Raw genomic sequence first — 20,826 nt, 5'->3', positions numbered from 1 at the left:
CGTAAATACAACTTTGTCTGCAAATAAATTTTTCTAGAATTTTTCAATGGAAATACAGTCTCTGATTTTTGGGCTCCTCGAAAATACCCGATATGATTTTTGTGCTTCAACCCTTAACGTAAAAAATCAACCCCTCTCTTCCACGTAAATACAATTTTGTCTGCAAATCAATTTTTTTAGAATTTTTCAATGGAAATACAGTCTCTGATTTTGGGCTCCTCGAAAACACCCGATATGATTTTTGGGCTTCAACCCTTAACGTCAAAAATCAACCCCTCTCTTCCACGTAAATACAACTTTGTCTGCAAATAAATTTTTCTAGAATTTTTCAATGGAAATACAGTCTCTGATTTTTGGGCTCCTCGAAAATACCCGATATGATTTTCGGGCTTCAACCCTTAACGTAAAAAATCAACCCCTCTCTTCCACGTAAGTACAACTTTGTCTGCAAATAAATTTCTCTAGAATTTTTCAATAGAAATACAGTCTCTGATTTTTTGACTCCTCGAAAATACTCGAAAGCTCAAACTTCGTACAATTCCATGGAGATTGAAGCAACACAAGCCAGACACGTTACCACTTACCTAAAACACATAAGATACTATGAATATTTTTTTGATGTTTAAATATTCCGTAAAAAAATGTGAAATATCCGCATTTATTCCGTTACAATAGCAGAGAATGTAAAAGGCAAAATAGGGATAGCTCGGATTCGGTCTACTTTTTGTAAAAGCTGTCAAAAAAGTTAACCAAAGCTGTCAATTTCCTCGCATTAAAAATAAAAATGCTCCAAAATTGAAGGATGAAGGCATTGATGAATAACGAACACGAGAGACGCTTTCGTATTCACATATTATTTGATTTTTTATTCTAAATTTTAAATTAATTATCAATCAAAAATTTGAGGGAATGTGTAATTTTATTTCCATCGAGTGTGTAATATTACACTGCTGTTCGAGGGTCCTTTTATTTACATCCCTAGAGGATGTAATTTCACATATTTTTGTAAAATCACACAGTGGAGTGTGTGATATTTACAATGATACAATATTTAATTTTCCGAAACTTTGTAATTTTACACAAATCTTTTTTTACAGTGTATCTACGTGCCAGAGAGGGGTTCATTCTTGAAGTTAAAGGTTGGATCCCAAAAATCGTAGTGTGTATTTTCGAGGAGCTAAAAAATCAAAGACTCTATTGACATTGTAAAATTCAGAAAGAAATTATTTGTTGACAAAGTCGTATGTACGTTATAGAGAGAGGTTAATTTTTTATCATAAGGGTTGAAGCCCAAAGATAGTAGACGGTATTTTCGGAAAGCCTAAATATCAAAAACTGTATTCCTGTTGTAAAACTCTGAAAACAGTTATTTTTTGTCACATTCATATGTCCGTGGTAGAGATGGGTTGATTTTTGACGTTAAAGTTTGAAGCCCAAAAATCGTGACGTGTATTTTCGAGGAGCCCAAAAGTCAGAGACTGTATTTCCATTGAAAAATTCTAGAAAAATTTATTTGCAGACAAAGTTGTATTTACGTGGTAGAGAGGGGTTGATTTTTGACATTAAGGGTTGAAGCCCAAAAAACGTAGCGGTTATTTTCGAGGATCCCAAAAATCAGAGACTTTATTTCCATTGAAAAAATCTAGAAAAATTAATTTTTTGACAAAGTAGTATTTACGTGCGTTGATTTTTGACGTTAAAGGTTGAAGCCCAAATATCGTAGCGTGTATTTTCGAGGAGCCCAAAAATCAGAGACTTTATTCAAGCTCCAAAATGTAATAAAAGTTATTTTTTGACAATTTCATATATGCGTGTTACAATGGGGTTAATCTTTTACTGTAAGGGTTGGAGCCCAAAAATCGAAGTGGGTATTTTCTGGGAGCCCAGAAAAAGCCGAAAAATATCCCGTTAATAAATAACTGAAAATTTTCAATTTTTTGAAGGGTTGGTTTGGGGAAAATTTTTTTTGCGGATTTTAAGAGCCCAAAAAAGCCCAAAAATCTGGTGTAATTGAATTTTCATTATTTAGTGATTTAAAGAAGTGGAGGTACTGGGGTAATGTAAGCTGGCACCTCCACAAGAAAATTGATTTTTTGAAAAAAGTAAAGCAGCCCAAAAAAAGCCCAAAAAAAGCCCAAAATTGTGAGCTATGAAGAATTCAAAAATTCGATTGTGGAGGTGCTAGCTTAATGCACCTGGTGTGACATCTTGTCCAAAAGTCGCATGATAATATGTTTTGAAGTATGCATAGGTTTGTGAACGGAATTAGCGGGCGTGTACGTACAATGAGTATTAAATACTTTCATAAAGGTTCGATTGTTTCAGGCTAACTGGATGTTGACGATAATTCGATGATTACATGGAATACATGATTATGCGCATGCTACGACACATCCTAATCTGATGATTAATATTAATCGTCAATTTCGATCGCAAGCGAGCACGTTAAACTCGACTGTTATACACATTATAGACTTTCCCAGCTGGCGGGTCGGGAAATGTTTATGTACAAACAAATGCCCTTCCCTCCGTCAGATCATCAAAACCAAAACATATACGGGACTTGGAAGCTGATGAATATTTATATTGATAATGAACTCTATACATGTAATTCTTAAAAATCAGAAAAGCAAATGGGTGAGAGGATTTATAAATGATATTGTGGTTGCAGTCCAGTGTGCACCGAAGTACGTCAGAAAACTAATTTTTACTATTGAAACTGTGAATGATGAATAATTGCGAAAAGTATAACACTTGTATAGCAAATTAAAGCTCAAAAATTTATTTTTAAAATGACAAAGCCATTGCGTATGAATTATATTAAACAAGATCGACCACCGGAGCAAAAGCGAGGCTGCACAACATTGCTATGCCTTATTCATTTTACTTTATATTTGCATAAAATAATCTATTTTATAAGAGGAATGGTGTTATAAACTCTAATCTTCAACATTTACCTTGACAACTTGATATGATAGATAAAACGTTACTTCATTAATTAATTGTGTAAATGGAACTTAATTCAAGCCCAAAATATATTTTTGGAAAACAGACATGAGTATTTACCGACAGAGTAAGAACAAAAAAAATAGTTGATAAATGTTTGGACGATAATTCACTATAAATATGGTCGATCAAGCAAATATTCTTACTTATTTAGCAAAATTAAAACAAATCAGAAATTATAATTATACCCAAGCTATCGCTATTTTTAATAGAAATAACTTTTACTTCTTGCGGCATATGTTTAAAGGATTATTTCCGAATGCATATAATGCCAAAAAATTCAGTCATCAAATTGATACATCCTAAGATATTTTTATGTAATTAAAAAACATTTGATTTTCTGTTAACACTTGTTTTTCTTTAATACAGTGACCATAACAGTCGTTGCTACCAACACTCATATAGATAAAAAAATTACTAATAATTTTATTTGGCTATGTTGGTAAAATGCATGAACTTCATTATTTATTTGAAAGTTGTTTGGTTGGTAGCGCTTCCTTGTTTGTACTTGCAATCTTAAAGCAGAAAAATTACTTTAATATATAAGTCTAATCTCTCGACATTCTGAGAGAATCCTTAAACAGTTTTGAAACACATAATTTTATGATTTTAAGGAATTAGTGAATGAACCGTGAAAGTAGTGTAATTCCTTTAAAAAAATAATCTGTCAGCATACCAAATTTTCATCACCATGTTGAAAAAAAATCTAATTGTTTCATTCAAACAGAGAAAGTAAATAGTACACTAAAAGGATGATTATAAAAATCGTTTCTAATACTGCTGACCATAACAAAAATACTACAGAACTTTCGTCTAAAAACCCAGGTAATTTTTCCCATTAATACTCTATATGCAACACTTGGTTTCCTCTATAAAGATTTTTTTTATTATACCGTTGACAGAAATTTATTAGTTTTCATAAAGGTAAACTCGATTTTAGTAATGATTTTTTTCATTTTGTATCGAATAATGAGAAATATTATATTCTTCATTAAATGCGTTGTAAAAGACAATTCTTTATGATATTTGGGTAAAACAATTGCATTTCATCAATGTACGGTCTGCTAAATTTTTATTGTACAAACTAAATATTCACTGTTAAAAAATTCTGATGGAAATTTAATGTACATGTGAATAAAGTCATTTGCATAAACCATAAATTGATTTTAATATACCATCATGTTGTGAAATTAATATGCGTTTATATTCAAGTCGGCAAAACAGAGTTTTTTTAAAATGATTAATATACGGTTTATGGAATTCAATATACATAGTCTCTTAATGACGATTTCGTATACGGAGGTTTTAGATTCAAATACAAATGTATATAAAATGTATATCAAAATTGCAAACATTTTTAGCATTTTTTTATATATATGAGGAAACAATTCAGTTATAAATTTCAATACTTTTCTTTTATCATGTATTTGAAGCACTGCTTTATGAAATAGCACTAATTATTTTTAAAAATTATTATTTTTCCACAACAGGTTATTATAAGAAAAAAAGTTAGTGCCAAAAAAATGTTTCCGCCCGGGATCGAACCGGGGACCTTCCGCGTGTTAGGCGGATGTGATAACCACTACACCACGGAAACACGATATTTCAGTGTGGAGAAAGACCTGTTACATAGTAAGGTAGATTTTGATACTTTAATTGAACCTATTTCTGGAATGAGTTTTTTATACATAACATTTTTTATTTAAAGTTGACATAAAATGGGTTTCTTAACATTTGCTATAATATTAATTATACTCCGTTCTTTCAAGTATATAATTATTATTATCAAATATGCGAATGATATGTCTACTCAAATTTATATTATTTATAGATATAACAAAAAAATATAACAAAAAAAATTGGAAAAATAAGAATTAATTTTGGGTTAAATTATATAATAACTGGTACCCCCCTTTATTTCATGGAAATTTCTTTTTTCTAAAATCAAACTATTGGAACATGAAGTTGAAGTAAATTCGAAGCGATTTGTTAAAATAAAGCATTAAAATTATTGTTAATTGCATTATTGTAACGTTTCAAATATGGGTCTACGAAAAATTTGAATTTGCCGTATTTAACTTACTGTTTAAGTCATTTTACAACTCCCGGCAAGGTAAAAAGTTCTAAAGAATTTTTATTTACATATATTGACATAGTTTGCTGATTGTTTTGTTCATATAAACCATTTTACTTACGAAAAAAAAGAAAGAGTTGCTAAAGTTGTTAAAGACAGAGTCGTTTCAAATTCTATAAATCACCTCGACCCCTTTTCCAACTTAAAAAAAAATAAATTGATGAAAATAATTCACAAAATATGTTCGTTTTTATTAAAAGAGAATGCAAAAAATGCGCATATATACTCTGTTTCCCAGCAAGAATGTCTAAAAACACTTTAGTGGTAAGTTGAATAGGCCAAATTCAAATTTTTTGTAGATCCATACTTGACCCGTTATAATAATGCAATTAATAATAATTTTAATGCTTTCTTTTAACAAATCGCTTCGAATTTACTTCAATTTCATGTTTCAATACTTTGATTCTGGAAAAAGAAAATTTCCATGAAATAAAGGGTGGTACCAGCTATTCTATAATCTAACCTAATTTTGAAATACTGAAAGACTAGTTTCAATCATATTTTATGATAAATTACTAATTGTATTTTTTACATTACCCTCAGATGGCCATTATTGATTGTTGAATAACATGAACACTTACCTGAAACAAAGAAAAGAATATAATTAGTTAACTTATGATCACATTTTTTCTAAAAACAAATTGGTTTCTAAATGTTTAATTTAGGCTTTTTTACTTGGATTTTATTCATTCAAATTTCAAATTCTGTACTTTCTTAATTTGCATCAGTAAAAAACTACTATTAATTTAAATAATTAAAATCCTTTACTATACGTTTCCGTACATCTAATCCATTTCCAGCTTGTTTCAATTATGTAAATTTCAGTAACACTAGCCTTAACGCTATACTTGACCTGTTAATCTTTTGGGAATTTTCGTAATATTAGACGGAACCTAAATTTTCTATTCTTCATAATATTCAACACGGAGTTTTTAAATTTGTCGTTTTATTTTAATTGTTTTGAAATATGAACATGTTGTAAATTGTACTTGTAGTTGCCTCAACTCTCTCAGCTTAGTTTTATATTTAATAATCAGACAATTACTTCCAATTTCAGTTGTCAATAATTCAAGCAAATTGTTTACTCATAAACATTTTAATTAATTGTTACTTAATGTCCAACTGTCTGCACCTACCGTACAAAATTTTTTATTCATACCGAAATTTCTGTGCAAATAGAAACGTAGAGTACTACCAAAAAAATCTACTACTCATACTGAAATATCGGTGCAAGTAGCCCCGGCCATTTAATTGATAAATTTACAAAATATCACAATTCAAAGCACGCAAAATCGGTATGTAGAATTACGATATTACAATAATTACGCCTTTTTTAAACTTCGTGAATAATGTTACATTTTATTAAACATAATTCCTCCGTATCTTCAGATAATAGCCACCGCATAATACTATACAAAACTTTATCTCATTTGAGAATTCCTAAAACGCCTCATGAGCTCGTTTTAACTTTCAATGAGTTTGGTGTATAACGCTCTCTATTGAAATTGCGATAGGCAACGTCATGTGTATGAATTCTTTGCTGCATGTTATGTTTAAGTTTTGATCCCATGATAAGTTATAATCAAAATGTATTATTCGTAGTTCATAATAGCAGAGTAATAAACTTTATAATTGGCAGACAATTACATGTAGGTATACTCTTAACAACATAAATAAATCGCGTGAAAATAAATTTAGACTTCAATGCAGTGAGTTATTCATCTAGACTACAATATTCCGAAATTAAGTTTTTCGCTTTTATTATCATTATCTGGTTCATTTCGATTTGTCTAAACCCATATTTGCAATTTTACGGATTTAGTAGACAAATTAAAAGTAGCAAATAAAATGATGTCGAGGATTTTTAAATTCTAAGTAGTAGCATTTGAAATTAAATTTTTAGATTTCATAGCATAGGATTTTAATGGCATAAAATCCCTTTAACATTTACGTTAAAAATTTAAGCAATAAAAATGTAAAAACCGCTATGGAATCTCTAACTTTGAAAGACCAGGTGAAATATAACTGATTATCAGTTAAATTCCATTGTGTACTATTATATTTTTGTTCCAGAATTGATCTATTTTAGTCAAAAATCTTATTATTTAATTAAGGATTTAAATTTTGTCCTCAAAAATCAATTATTTTCGTATAAAGTTATTAACTTGTTGCTTTGAAATTTAACTCTTGTTAAAAACTCGTCTTTACCGTTTGAAATTACTTCTCTTCTGGTAGAAAATTCATATCTTTTGGTTAAAAATGCAACTGTTTGGTTGAAAACTAATCTGTTTTAGTTGAAGATTTAACGATTTTGTTGAAAATTCTTTGTTTTTAATTAAACTTTTTTTTATTGTAAATTGAAAATATTTTTTGTTTGAAATATCAGCTGTAAAATTTTTTTCTTTCTTGACTGGAAAATCTTTCTTTGTTAACAATTCTACTCTTTTCTTAAAATTCATCTATTTTCTTTAAAGAAACATATCTTTTGGTATAATTTTGAACTTTTTTGATTAAAAATGTAACTCTTTGTTTTTAAAATAATTTTTTTAGGGCTGTGATTCAAATATTCTGCTAAAAATTCTTCTTTCATGAATGAATTTAACTGTTTTCGATTTAAAATTGAAATCCTTTTAGGTTAAAATATTAACTATTCCATTTTTCTTTCAGAATTCCTTTTATTTTAGTTAAAAATTCATATCATTGGTAGAAAATTTTTTTTGGGGGGGGAGGGGACGGGGAGTTGAAACTTAAGGTTTTTAACTGAAAATGTAACTATTCCATTTTTAGCTGAAAATTTATGTATTTTGTTAAAAATGTATCTCTTTGTGTAACAAATTAATCTTATTGATTGGAAATTCATCTTTTTAGTTGAAAATTTAATTGTCTGTTTATAAATTAATCCATTTTTAAACTACGATATTTTTATTTAAATGTTTAGAATTTAACTTTAAAGCGCTTCAAATTTAATTTAATATTTATTATCCATGAAAAATCTTCCCATGCATGGAATATTCGCTCCTCGGGGAATAAACAGCGTGAGGGAAGTGTCTTGTAAAAAGACATTCTCACTAATACGCTTGCCATAAACTCACTTATTTGCGAGGTGACGCTTGACAGACTAATTGTGAGTAGTGAATAGTAATTGGAACAACCGGAAGTGATAAGTTTCCATAAATTACCGATAAATTACTATAAGCTGCTAAAACTCCCCTTCGATTCGCATATGGTATTTGTAGCAAAATTTGAAAATGGATAAGCACTGATACGAAAAGTACGTTTTTTTAAAAAAGATTTTGAGCCTAAGTGAGACTGTTATAATGTATTTTACTATTATTTTAAAAAAACGTAATTTGAAAGTATAACTGATTTATAAGTTGAAATTCTTAATACTGACTGAGAATTAGAAGAGATAACCTTCGTTTATTACTGATAACGTGATTATAAAAGCAGAAGTTTGTTACTATTTTTGAAAAGTTAGGAGGGGATTCAAGTTTTCCATTAAAAGACTAGGTAAGTCGAGGAACACAATAATGGATTATCGAAAGAGTTTGAAAAGAGGGCGGTTAAGGTGGCCGTGTACAGTGTACAAATACAGCCACAGAAACGAGCACAGAAACAATAGAAAGATGGACGTACTCAATTCGTCGAACCAAAAGACGTTTCACGCTTGGAGCTAGAAAAGCCACAGGGAAAATCTTGGTTGGAAAAGTTAAAGTTTTGATCCCAGACTAGCTAGATGCGAAGCATGCTGAACGTCCCTTTCTGAAATCCTCGCTAACTTTCTTCTTCAACCTTCCCTGTATACGAGTTATCTCCAAAAAGAAAAAGCGAAAACGCATTGTTGTAAATCTACCATTGTCGATCAGAAAACTTCAGTTACTAAGAATCCCATTATCTTAGTTTTATATTTTCTTCCACTCTAATACAAAATCAAACTAGCACAAAAAAATGCTGTTGAATCAATGACCCTCGAACAAAATCAGATGCTATTATATCAATAATGCTATTGATCAATAGTACTTTTTTTCTTATAGAGTAAAAATTGGAGTCATGTATACTTTGTGTTTTCCGCAATCCAGTTATTAAAAAGCCCATGGCTTCGCAACAAAATGTTACCCTTGGTATATCCCTAGGATATTTTGGCAGGATATGGGATATCCTCTAACCTACAGCTATTACTGTTACTATAGCGAAAAACATGGGTTAATGAAAAAAAATTCCTTTTTTAAATCAAAATGAAAATTTAGTTAAATAGAACAAACTCTGCAATTAATTTGACAGACAAAATTTTTAACTTAAACAAGAGTTTTATTTCATTGAAGCAAAATATATATTAAAATAAAACATGTATCGTCAACCAAAAAATTTGTTTCAATCAAACATATGTATGTTTCACTGTATAACAAAGAAAGAATATGTTTGATTGAAACATAGTATATTTGATTCAAACAGATTTTTTTTCTGTGCTGGGAGATAAATGGGATATGCCGCGGATATCTCATGCTGTGAGGGAATGTTGAAGATTAGATATTTTAGCATATCAGCACAGATTTCTTCTGAATTTGTCTTCTTCTCCTAATTTAATTGAAAAATAGGAAAATAATGTGTTAAGTTAAACTATTATATAGTTATATTAGGTATTAATATTATTTAAATGTATTAGCGAAAATTCAGGTTACTAGATAAACTCTAAAATTTTTAATAAACAACAAGACAATCAAATATTTCAGCACTAAAATTGTTTATATTCGTACACAAATAAGATTTTATTTAATAAATGGAAACCTTGCTTCAAAAAGAAATAAAGTAACCTGAACGTTATTAGTGATTGCAGCGACAATTTATTTTTCCTAGATTTACAGATATTCAAAATTGAGAAAAGATACTTTTACTCTTAAATTGATCTTCATATTTATACACTTCATGTGGCAAATTTACAAAAATGTTATATCTGATTATACTCACGATCAAGGCTTCTCAATTCTTATAGCGTTTTAAAAAATAAAAAGTTTTACCTAAGAAATATTTAATAGTTAATATTTTAATACAAAAATCATTCTACTCAATAAATCTGAATTAAATAAAATTTAACTAATTCAATCAGTAGACTTAAATTTGCCTGAAAAATTATTTACTTTCAAGGTTTTAACTAATGAATTAGTCAACGGGCCACTGTTTATACCTTGACAATTGAATTAATCAAAACAATTACTAATTTTTATTAGTCATTACTGAGAACTGTCAATTCTTAGGTGAATTTTTGAACATAATTACTGTCGAGTCATTGAGACAGAAAAAGACAAGATTATTTTCTTATTCAAACATACTTTCAAGAATAGGTGAGAGAGTGGATTTCAAAGAAGACACTGGCTATCACGAAAATTCACGAGAAATACCCCGGACTTTTCGATTAAAACTGAGAAATAGTGAGTTTACAATAAATAATTATGAGAAATTCGCTTTAGTTTTTTATATTGCAACAGGGCTTTTAAAAAAGGGTCTCTAGTATGAACTTTTGTTATTTAATTAATAGTTCTTTTCTTTGGTGCGATAAGTGCTAATCGATCAATTAGTAAATTTTGACTAACCAATTGGTAGATTTTTTACTAACGAATTAGTAGTTTCAGCACCGTCCGCCACGACGGCCGGTGGCGCGCCACGTCTAGCGTTTGACTAATTGGATTGGTTAGACGAAAGAGTAACTAATTCAATTAGTTATTTTTGACCAATTATCAGTTACTGAGTTCTTGCGTCTACAATTAGTCAAATTTGACTACTAATTAGTTCAATTTAACTAATTCAGATTTAGCGAGTACTAGTAACAAGATTTTCAATTTTTGAACAGTTAGGTAGTTAGCTTTTTTTCATTCAGAATTTGTATTTTTAGTAAAAAAAATTATATTACAAAGATGATTTATAATATTTCAAAGACGATTCCAAATTTTTGAACAACTTATGATTATGTTAACAGATTTGATCTAAACTCGATTATCACAAACAAAAATAATCGAATGTTAAAGAAGATTTAAAATTTGCAACTATTTTTTTGTTCTGGTAGATGAAGTTTTTGACGTCGAAAATTGATTTTTTTAGTATAAAAAAAAAACATAAGAATTTTCAGATTATCATTATTTTTCAGATTCTATTATCTAGAGTTATTGAATTCACAATGCTTGTAAAATTTTATATTTCATATTTTATGAAAAATCATTATCTTTCAAAGAATATTTACAATATTTGAAATATAATAAATTGTGTCAGTATTTTTTGTCCTTAGATCGTATATACGCTGAAAAAAAATTAATTTGACCCTTTATGATCTTGGATTTTAAATGTTGGGATAGCAATCTATAGCCATAAAGTTTCGATAATAAGATAAAAAGAGGGATCGCGTGCATAACACACACGTTTATATTCTAGTAAAACTAAAATATGGTTATATTTTATGTTTTAAAATTGTAATATTTAATTTCTTTCCGATGCAGAATAAAACATTCAATATTTTAATTTGAACATTTTACAGATAAAGGAAATAACGTATGAAAAGTTATTTCTTGATTAATAACCATTTTCGTAATGGCCAGTATTTGATGATCAGAATAAAAAAGAGAACGATGTGTAGAATTGGAAGAATCTTCTCTCATTCTATTTTTCCAATGATGTATATTTTAAGTGCTCCCCATAAGCGCGATCAATAATTTTAATTGCAAATTCTTGGCGTCGTTTTTCATCGACGAACAGGATAAATGGAAACTGGCAGTAACTGAAGTGCCTCGTGAAAAAATCGATCATTTACCGCTTGTTTCAAGTTATACATATACGTGTAATCGTATATGATCAAAGTAACGTAACCACCAAACATCAAACGTAAGTATTGCAATTTCTACATAGAAGTTTTCATGTAAAATCATTTAATGAAAAAAATCATATAAGCTTTTAAGAATATTGAACTATGTTAAATCGTGTATAGAATATTGAATATTTAATCACATATTAAACCGTTTGAACTTCAAGCTTTTGGCGCTGTTCACCATGTGACATTCAATACATATTTTTAAGGTTAATAAATAACACAGGTAACATTCATAAATAGAATAATATATCTTTTAACCGATTCAACTATTGAGTTAAAATGTGTTAATAGCATCGACCTAAAACCAAAATATATGGAAATTGGATAATTTAATGGAATATTCGCGATTGATAGATTTCGGAATCAAAGCTTTATTAAATTGGAATTAAATAATATTAAATAAACAGTCCATTTTTGAAATAAAAATCCAAAATTTTAGATTCCAGGGTAAAATATATAATGTAACAAATTGTAAAAGTGATTTCAGACATCACAGCCCAAAAAACTGTCTTAAAGCAAGGAAAATAGGGTTAATCTTTAATAAGATAGGGGAATAATATGAGAGTAAAGTATTTTAAATATATACCATAATTATAATATTTCAAGTCAAAAATTGAGTTTTCAACAAAATTGTGGAATATTCACCCAAAAAGGTGAATTTTGAACAGAAAAGTTCAGTTTTCCAGCCAAAGAGTCGAATGCTTTACATAAGATTTGATTTTTAAACCCGAAAATGTGAGTTTTTAACAAGAAAATTTATTGTTAAACAAGAAAGATGAGTTTTCAAAGAAATAGTTGCATTTGCAACCAAATAGTAGAAATTTCAAGCAAATGAGACGAATTTCCAACAAAAATTGAATTTTTTAACCAGATAATTTATTTTTTAACGCACGAAGCTACATCTTTGACAAAATGATCATATTTTCAAACTAAAAAGATTGAAATTCAATTTCAGAAAAACAAAGAATTTTATTTTCAACAAAATAGTTAAACTTCTAGATAAAAAGACAAATCTTTTAGAAAACAGATAAATTTTTAATCCAAAAGAATGAATCTTTAACAAAAAAAGATGACCTTTCTATCAAAAGGTGGATTTTTTAGCCAAAAGACGAATTTCTCTCCGAAAAAGTAAATACTTATCAGAACAGTTTCATTTTCTACCAAAAAAAGATATGATTTTAAACAAATTAGTTACATTTTTAACAAAACAATTAAATTTTGAATCAAATAGTATAATTTTTACCAAAAAAAGATAAATTCTTAACCGGAAATATAATAGTAGACTTTTCAATAAAAGCAATAACTTTCAACCAAAAAATATGACTTTTTAACACAATATTAGAATTTTTAACTGAATAATTCAATTTTTAACTGTATTGTGCAATTTTTAAATAAAAGAAATCAATTCAGAAAAAAATTCATATTAGACGTTTTACTGAAAAAGAATTTGCTTTTAACCAGAAAAGACGATTTTTCTACCAATAGCTGAATCTTCAATCAAAAAGGACCAATTATCTATTTAAAAAGACAAACGTGCGACAAAATAGTTGAATTTTCGACCATGAGCGATGAATTGGGTTCTATTAATTCTGTCTTTAGTTAAGCGGAAATACTAGAAAACATGGGGAATTTTCTCGAAAACAAACGAAAAAAACGAGTTTAGGAGATGTTCGGGTCTTTGTGGCCGAGGATCTGAAATGTATAGATTTTGGATTTTCTCTAGGAACACATACTTCAATATGTGCTCTATTTGATAACTTTCTTTTATTATATGTACGATTATGTCTACGAAAATACCGGAAATGGGTAAATTTTATATTTAAAGACAACATATATAATACGTGAACTTATCGCACACCAATTTCAAATTAGTTTGTCTCGAAAAGCGGATTTTCAATTGATTTGCTTACCATTTAGAGTATCCATAAATTATAACTTTATCATGGTATTTATGAGTAATTATAATAATAAATTTAGGTAACCAATGTAATCACTATGTTAAATATCAAAAAGGAAGTTTTCGTTTCTACTGGAATAAGCTTTAAATTTTTAAATATATAGTATAAAGGGAACATTAATTTTTTAAAGAAACATCAATTTTAAAATATTAAATATAAAATGATGTTAGATATTATAACGGAGATGGTTAGTAACACTCACCACAATTCCAAACACATTTTTTTCTAAAAGCGAGCTGATATTTTTTACAAAATAAAAACAAATCTCAGAAATTGTCGGCTAATTTCAAGCTTTATCCCGGTGCTGACAGTAATTCCCAGTTTCCAGTCTCTCAGTTCCCATAAAAATGCGCTGCTTTCGAAAGTATAACACTTGGTCATATTATCCAGCATGTATTATTTGTTAAATAAAAAGAAAGAGGAAATTATAGCTTTTATTGTAAAACTTAAAAAAATATATATATGGGACGAATTAAAGCCTCTTTCAGTAAAAACTAAAGCAATCATAACACTTGAGAGTCCATACTTCTCTTTAACGGTTGCGCGACAAAAAAGGCATAATAAAAACGAGGTCTTTTAATTTATTTCCGCATTAATTAATAATGCACGGCTGGCTCGTGATATAAAAAGAATCGTAATGAAATGAGAAGCTGGCGTGCAAAGTAAAGGTGAAGGAAGACTATTCATTATTCCGTAGCCACATCTACGATTCGTAGGTACACTAAAAGCTCTCGTCTAAATAATAAATTGTGAATGCTAAAAGGGAAAGGGAAAATAAAATAGATTAATAAAAAAGTAGGTAAAAGGACAGAAAGATAAATATAAATATTTTCGCATCTCATTAGAGATCAGGGGCAGTAGTAGACTGTGCCTATAATTATTTCTGTAAATCATTTGGCTTTACTTTCTGGCTCGTATTAGTTCGAAAGCAGAGAGAAAACAAAAGTTGGAAAGCCTTTGTTGTCTCGTTGTAGAAAGGTTCGCGAAGCAGAAGAATAAGAAAAAGACAATGAAGCACGAAGGCAAGGAAACTCACATCCCTTTCAGAAAACTTACAAGTATCAGTGTCAAGCTGTAGTCCCCAGCAAAGAAAAGAGTCCAGAACTTTCTATAGATATGTAGAAATTGGCATTTTCAAGATATATTTTCGCGCATATGTATCTTCTTTTTTTAAATATTTGAGCATAACTGAAATCATAATTGAAGATCCTTGTGAGCTGAACAACGTTACAATTAAACAATTTTCTAGAAAAATCGTGAATATATTGTTTTAATTACAAAATTTGGTTCTAAAATATTTAATTTGAACATTTCAGTTTTTAACCTGCGAACGGTTTAGTGATGATAGGATACATATTTTTATATCTTAGATTATTAGCGACAATTCTAGTTTATATTTAAGATGAAACTATTTAAAGAGAGACCTTAAAACATTTGTAATACTTTAATTTTATAATCACGCAGGTACTGGGAGGAGGGTAAAGCCGTTAATGACGAGATGTATATAGTCCTTATATTAGATGACTTGTTTGTAGAAATATATCTATTACTTCATTTACAAATTTCAAAAATCAACTCGAGGTATCAGAGTTTTACCTCTTTGACTGTCGAAATTGCAAAATTCCCTTGTAAATATTCTGTTTGCCATCCATTCTTCATATTTATAAACCAAATCGAAATTATCCGTACATTTTTTCTTTTGTTTTTAATGTTACTAAGTTAAGAATTTGTAACGAAATTTTTAAAAGAGTGTACTAAATATCACGTGGTGTGTTGAGCTGGCTATCGAGTTATAGAGATGTTACTTATATTATCATTTAGGGCTTATTTAGGGCTAATTCAGTCCCCGATTGAGAAATTTAGGGCTGAATTTTTGTTGTTGTAGAAAATTGTATTAATGCTGGCTTAACTTTAAGCTGGCCTTAATTTATTGTACAAAAAGAAATTTCTAAAATAATTTTTAGGACATTTTTTAGTATGGTGGGCAGCTTGATTTTAAGACAATTTGAACAGTATTTTTTATTATCGAAAAATTGAGCCCTACATTTTTTAAATAGGGGCCTAAATTAGCTGTAAATGAATCCCACATTATTATATAAGTCTCATATTTTTAGTCGATATATTCTTATGCCAGCTTAACATAAATAATATCTCGGTCTCTTATAATGAGGGTACAAAAATAACTAAGAAAGTATCATGTACTTTATGTATAAAAATAAATTATGTAAACGACTCATATAACGACAATAAAATGGCAAAAATAAAAATCTAATTATTTAAGCACAAATTAATAATAGTATACATTGAAATATTAAATTGCATTACAATTATTCATTGCTGCATGAAGGTAATGATAATTTATTAAGTTTAATTTTTGTATCTAGCTTGTTTATAAAAAATGAAAATTTTAATTATTAAACAATGCTCTCTATGTGAGCCATCCCAGTAACGCATTTTGTGGCATATTTGCTTAAAAAATATTCTGTGCGAAAATATCAAAATTTTGTTTTGGTTTTTTAAATTTGTTTATAAAAATAATAATTGCCATATCTTGATTTTTGGTGAGCGATTATCAACTATTTGATAAAAAAATCATGTATTTTGTAAAAAATTTGCCTTTTTAGGTAGAAATTTTTTTTATTAGGATTCAACTATTTTCTTAAAAATCCGCTTTTTTTAATCAAACTGATTACATATCAGGTTTTTTTGTTGTTAAAATTTAATATTTAAGCTGCGAATTTAACGATTCCATCTTTCGTTGAAAGCTTATCTTTTTTAGTTGAAAATTCAAGTTTTTGTTTGAAAATGCAACGGTTTTTCTTTAAATTTTAATATTTTTGGTTTGGAAATTCAGCAGTTTCGTTGAAAATGCATCTTTGTAGGATAAGAATTCAACTATTTGGTTTAAAATCAAGATTTTCAGTAGAGAATCGTTGCCAAGTACAAAAAGCGCTACCAAGAATAATGATCTGCAATAATCATGTATTTTTGATCCTTTTGTGGATTAGAATTGATTTTAGCTTTTAGAAACTGTGAGATAAAGACAAATAAAGAAACATAAAAACAATTAAACTTTTGTAATCTAATCTATAGAACCGATTTGCATCCAAATTTAAGGAGAAGTAACAAATTCTTTATCAATTTTGGAAAAATTTTCAATATCTTAAATATTTTTAAAAATTTCACGTGTTTTTGCTAGAAAATGAAAAATGAGAAATGACAAAAATTAGAACATTTTTAAAAACTATTCAAGGTATAAAAAATTCTTGCAATATGTTTTAAGATTCTGTACAGCAGTCTTCCTATTAAAATTTAGTTTTAATTGGTTGGATAGATTAAGCTTCAGAGGTGGGCACACGTGAAAAAAATTGTTTTTAATAAAGTTTCGACAATAGCGTATTATCAACGAAATAAATCAAACAGATTTCTGGAAAATCTAAAAGAAGATGAAAAATCCGAAAGGTTTACCACTATTTCCATTTTGAATTTTAATTGAATAATCAAAACAAAATTTTAATTGAGTGATGTGCTACGATTTAATTGGTTTAGAGAATAAATCAATTCAATTAATTTTTAGTGTATATGATGTGAATTTCGAGTTGATATATATTCTCTGACTTTGATGCCTGGGAAACAATTTTATCAAAAGGCAAAAAACCTTTTCGTTTTATCTTCGTCCAGACCAATTGTATTAAAACTTCGGTATGAAGTTTCGGAATTGGACTGATTCCCTCCACATACCTTCAAAATAACGAAGAATAGTAACAACAGTTACAATGTATAAAAAAAGTTGTTAAAAACAGCGTGATAAGTAGTAATTAGTTAGGAACCGGTAAAAAAAAACTAAAAATTAAAATAGTGTAGGGATACAGAGTGTCGAACCTACGCCTCGAAAATGATTCATACAATTAGTTTAAATTTGCATATATTTAGTAAATTAATAATATAATTTAAATTAAATTAACTAAGCATACCTATTTTTTTAAATACAAAAAATATGAAACCCTACAAAAAAGACCTTCAATGCAAAAATCTTCCGAGTACAACTATGAATTTCGGAAAGCAAAGTTGGCTAAGTAATTAAAAAAATATATTCATAATAAATTTTAATAAAAAATTGCTGAGTGTAGGAGTTTTAGGGTATAATATAATCTTGTCAAGTTCTGTAATGTCTATTGTAGCTCTTGAAAATTGATTTAAAAATTTGTGTAGGACTGTTTATAAAAAAATGTCTTAGTTCATTTTATTATTAATATTTTTTCTCAAATTACTTGGCCAACTTTGCTTTAACAAATTCATTTAGTTGTACTTGGTAGGTTATTTGCATCGCAGATGCTTTTGGTGGAACTTTACATACGCATAAATTAACGGAAATGACGAAGAAAATATTTAAAATATGATCTCCATTTTTTTCCGTGTAATTTTCGTAAGGATCAGGTATAGTTGTTGAGTGATGCGTTCCTGCTCAGGAGGCCAGGATTCGGACGCCTCGCAGGATGGAGCAGGATGGCGCAGGGGTGGAGCTCGTTCTCTGCGATAAAGGATTGACCCAGATACACGTGAACTTGCGACACGGTGCGAGTGCGGAGTAAGGGAGTAGTGACTTTACTTGAAGCTTTCGGGCTTGCAACTTATAATACTTTGTAGCAGAGATAGGAAAATGTGTCCTGACTATCGCAAACATCTCCATTTCCGTTCGTGCCCCACCTTCCCTCTGGGAAGATCCACCCTTATTTCCTCTGTCTTCCTCCTGAACCATCTCTCTATCAGATAATCTCGTTATACCAATCTATACACACCGGAAGCAACTAATCAGTTCGAACCCAGTTCGATAACTTGCTCAACCTCGAACTGGCTTTTACTCTAATTCTTTAAAAAGATTTTCAGTATTTTAAGATTTCAAGATTTCACCTCGGGAATCTTTCATATATTACATGATATCTTTTTCTTTTGTTTATATCGTTTTATCCTTTTCAACCTCAGAAAAAATTGTATGCTTCTCTTTATTCAAACAAGAGAAAAAAGTTTTGCGCGTAATACATAAATGATCACTAAACGAGAATTTGGAGATTAAACAAAAAAAAAGAGAGTTCAAAAATCAATAATTTATTTATCGTTTCAAGTTAGAAAGTGCTGAATTTTTAATGTGTTCATTTCTTCAGATGGATTTTAATTGTGAGTTTTCGAATTCTTAAAATTCAAAATTGCTCAATCCATAAATTACGGAAGGGGGCGTTCAAAAAGTATGTAACGCTTTTTGATATATTTTTCAGGCGCCCCTCTCCCCATGTAATGCCTCGTAATTTTTTGTTGACCCCTCCCTCTACATACATAAGTGTAAAGTAACCTTTTCCCTTAAAAAAGTAAATTAACTGAATAAGAGACAACTCTAGTTAAAAATTAAATGCATTTCAAGTGTTTAATTCATATGATTATTCTTTGTATAAAAACCTTAGAGAACTGGGAAGCTACTTGTACTGTGTTTGGTTCACGTTTAGAGACTAGAATAAAGTGTTTGCGTCAATTCTTTGAAAATATATTGCACAGCAATTCAAAATTTTTAAGGTTTGTTACATTATGAACTCGCATGACTCTCGAAATAATGAACAGTTTAAGAACTTATGGGGCACATTTTAAAGACAGATTTGCAAAAAATAATCGTGATATGTACAGAAAATGTAATTCCTTTTTCCCTGGATTATTTAGAAGTCTGAACGTAAACCACAAATTTGTAAACATTTAAAGTCAAATAATTTATGAAAGAAACATGCGCAAAATTAACATAATTTTTTTAAATCCTTTTTTTGAGTACATTTCCAAAAATTTGATTTTTTTAAATTTTAAGGTACAAGGGATACTTCTGAAAGTCCTAACGGTTCAATAGATTTCAAGAATTTGAAGAGATATAAAGAGATTTAAATAGATTTATATGATTTTATGGTATTTTAAAAGATTCGTAGGAAAATTCAAGTTTTAGAAAATTCCAAAGGTTTTCAAACTATTTTAAAGATTGATAAAGTTTCAAGGAATTTCGAAAGATTTAAACGATTTGAAGACGGTTTCAAATAACTGTCAATAATTTCGTGAGATTTGGAAGAATTTAATAGGAGCTAGAAGGTTTTAATTTAATTTTATTAGGTATTTCCAAAGATTTAAAAGAATTTTAAAGGTACAATGAAATTTCAATGAATTGAGGGATTTCAAATGATTTCAAGATTTTCAAATTTGTTCAAATATTTCAGGGTATTTTCAAAGATTCTGAAGAATTTAAAAGATTTTAGGGTATTAAAGAGATATCTATAAAAACAAAGATTTTTCACAATTTTTGAAATTACTACTATTCACCAAATCATTTAACATTTTCCAAGTTTTGGAGACTTTGCACTATTTATTGAATATACTCTTAGATTTGTTGATCTACTCTTCAAGATTTGACGACTATTTCTTTTTGTTATTCAAATTCCTGGAATTTATGGAAATGCGAAAAATTTTGTATGCATCTGTTCCGTCTGGATAAAACGAGGTCAAATATATTTTAAGTTAGATTGGCTCTCATTATAGTTATTAGATTATGTTTAGAGAATAATGGCTGTAATATTTAATTTTTTTTAAATCGCATAAATCAAAAAAAGTATTAAATTGATGCATTAATTGTAAAAGTATAATGAACTGTTATAGAGGAATTTAATCAAGCTAAATCATGTCCATATTTATTCGTAACTGCTTAGGAATTTAATTTATTTCCTTTTCAAAGCATCCAAGTTTGAATATAGCTTCGTATCTCTACCAAATTAATTAAATTTCTTAATCTTTGATCCCTGAATCATGTTTTTCAACTGTTAATCAGCAGCTGAATTGAAATGTCCTTTGCAAAA

General features: G+C 28.7%; 1 protein-coding gene and 1 non-coding gene across 3 annotated transcripts in view; both read right to left on the bottom strand.

Annotated features, from left to right (window-relative positions):
- LOC117179899 overlaps positions 1 to 20,826 on the bottom strand; it is a 380,815-nt gene that overhangs the window by 240,524 nt on the left and 119,465 nt on the right. The window lies entirely within an intron of this gene.
- On the bottom strand, positions 4,531 to 4,603 carry Trnav-aac. The gene has a single exon. It is a non-coding gene; the product is annotated as a tRNA-Val (tRNA).

This window comes from Belonocnema kinseyi, chromosome 9, assembly GCF_010883055.1.
Source record: "Belonocnema kinseyi isolate 2016_QV_RU_SX_M_011 chromosome 9, B_treatae_v1, whole genome shotgun sequence".
NCBI classification, from domain to species: Eukaryota; Metazoa; Arthropoda; class Insecta; order Hymenoptera; family Cynipidae; genus Belonocnema; species Belonocnema kinseyi.
The sequence above is the reverse complement of the archived record's forward strand: the minus strand, read 5'-3'. Positions and strand labels throughout refer to the sequence as shown.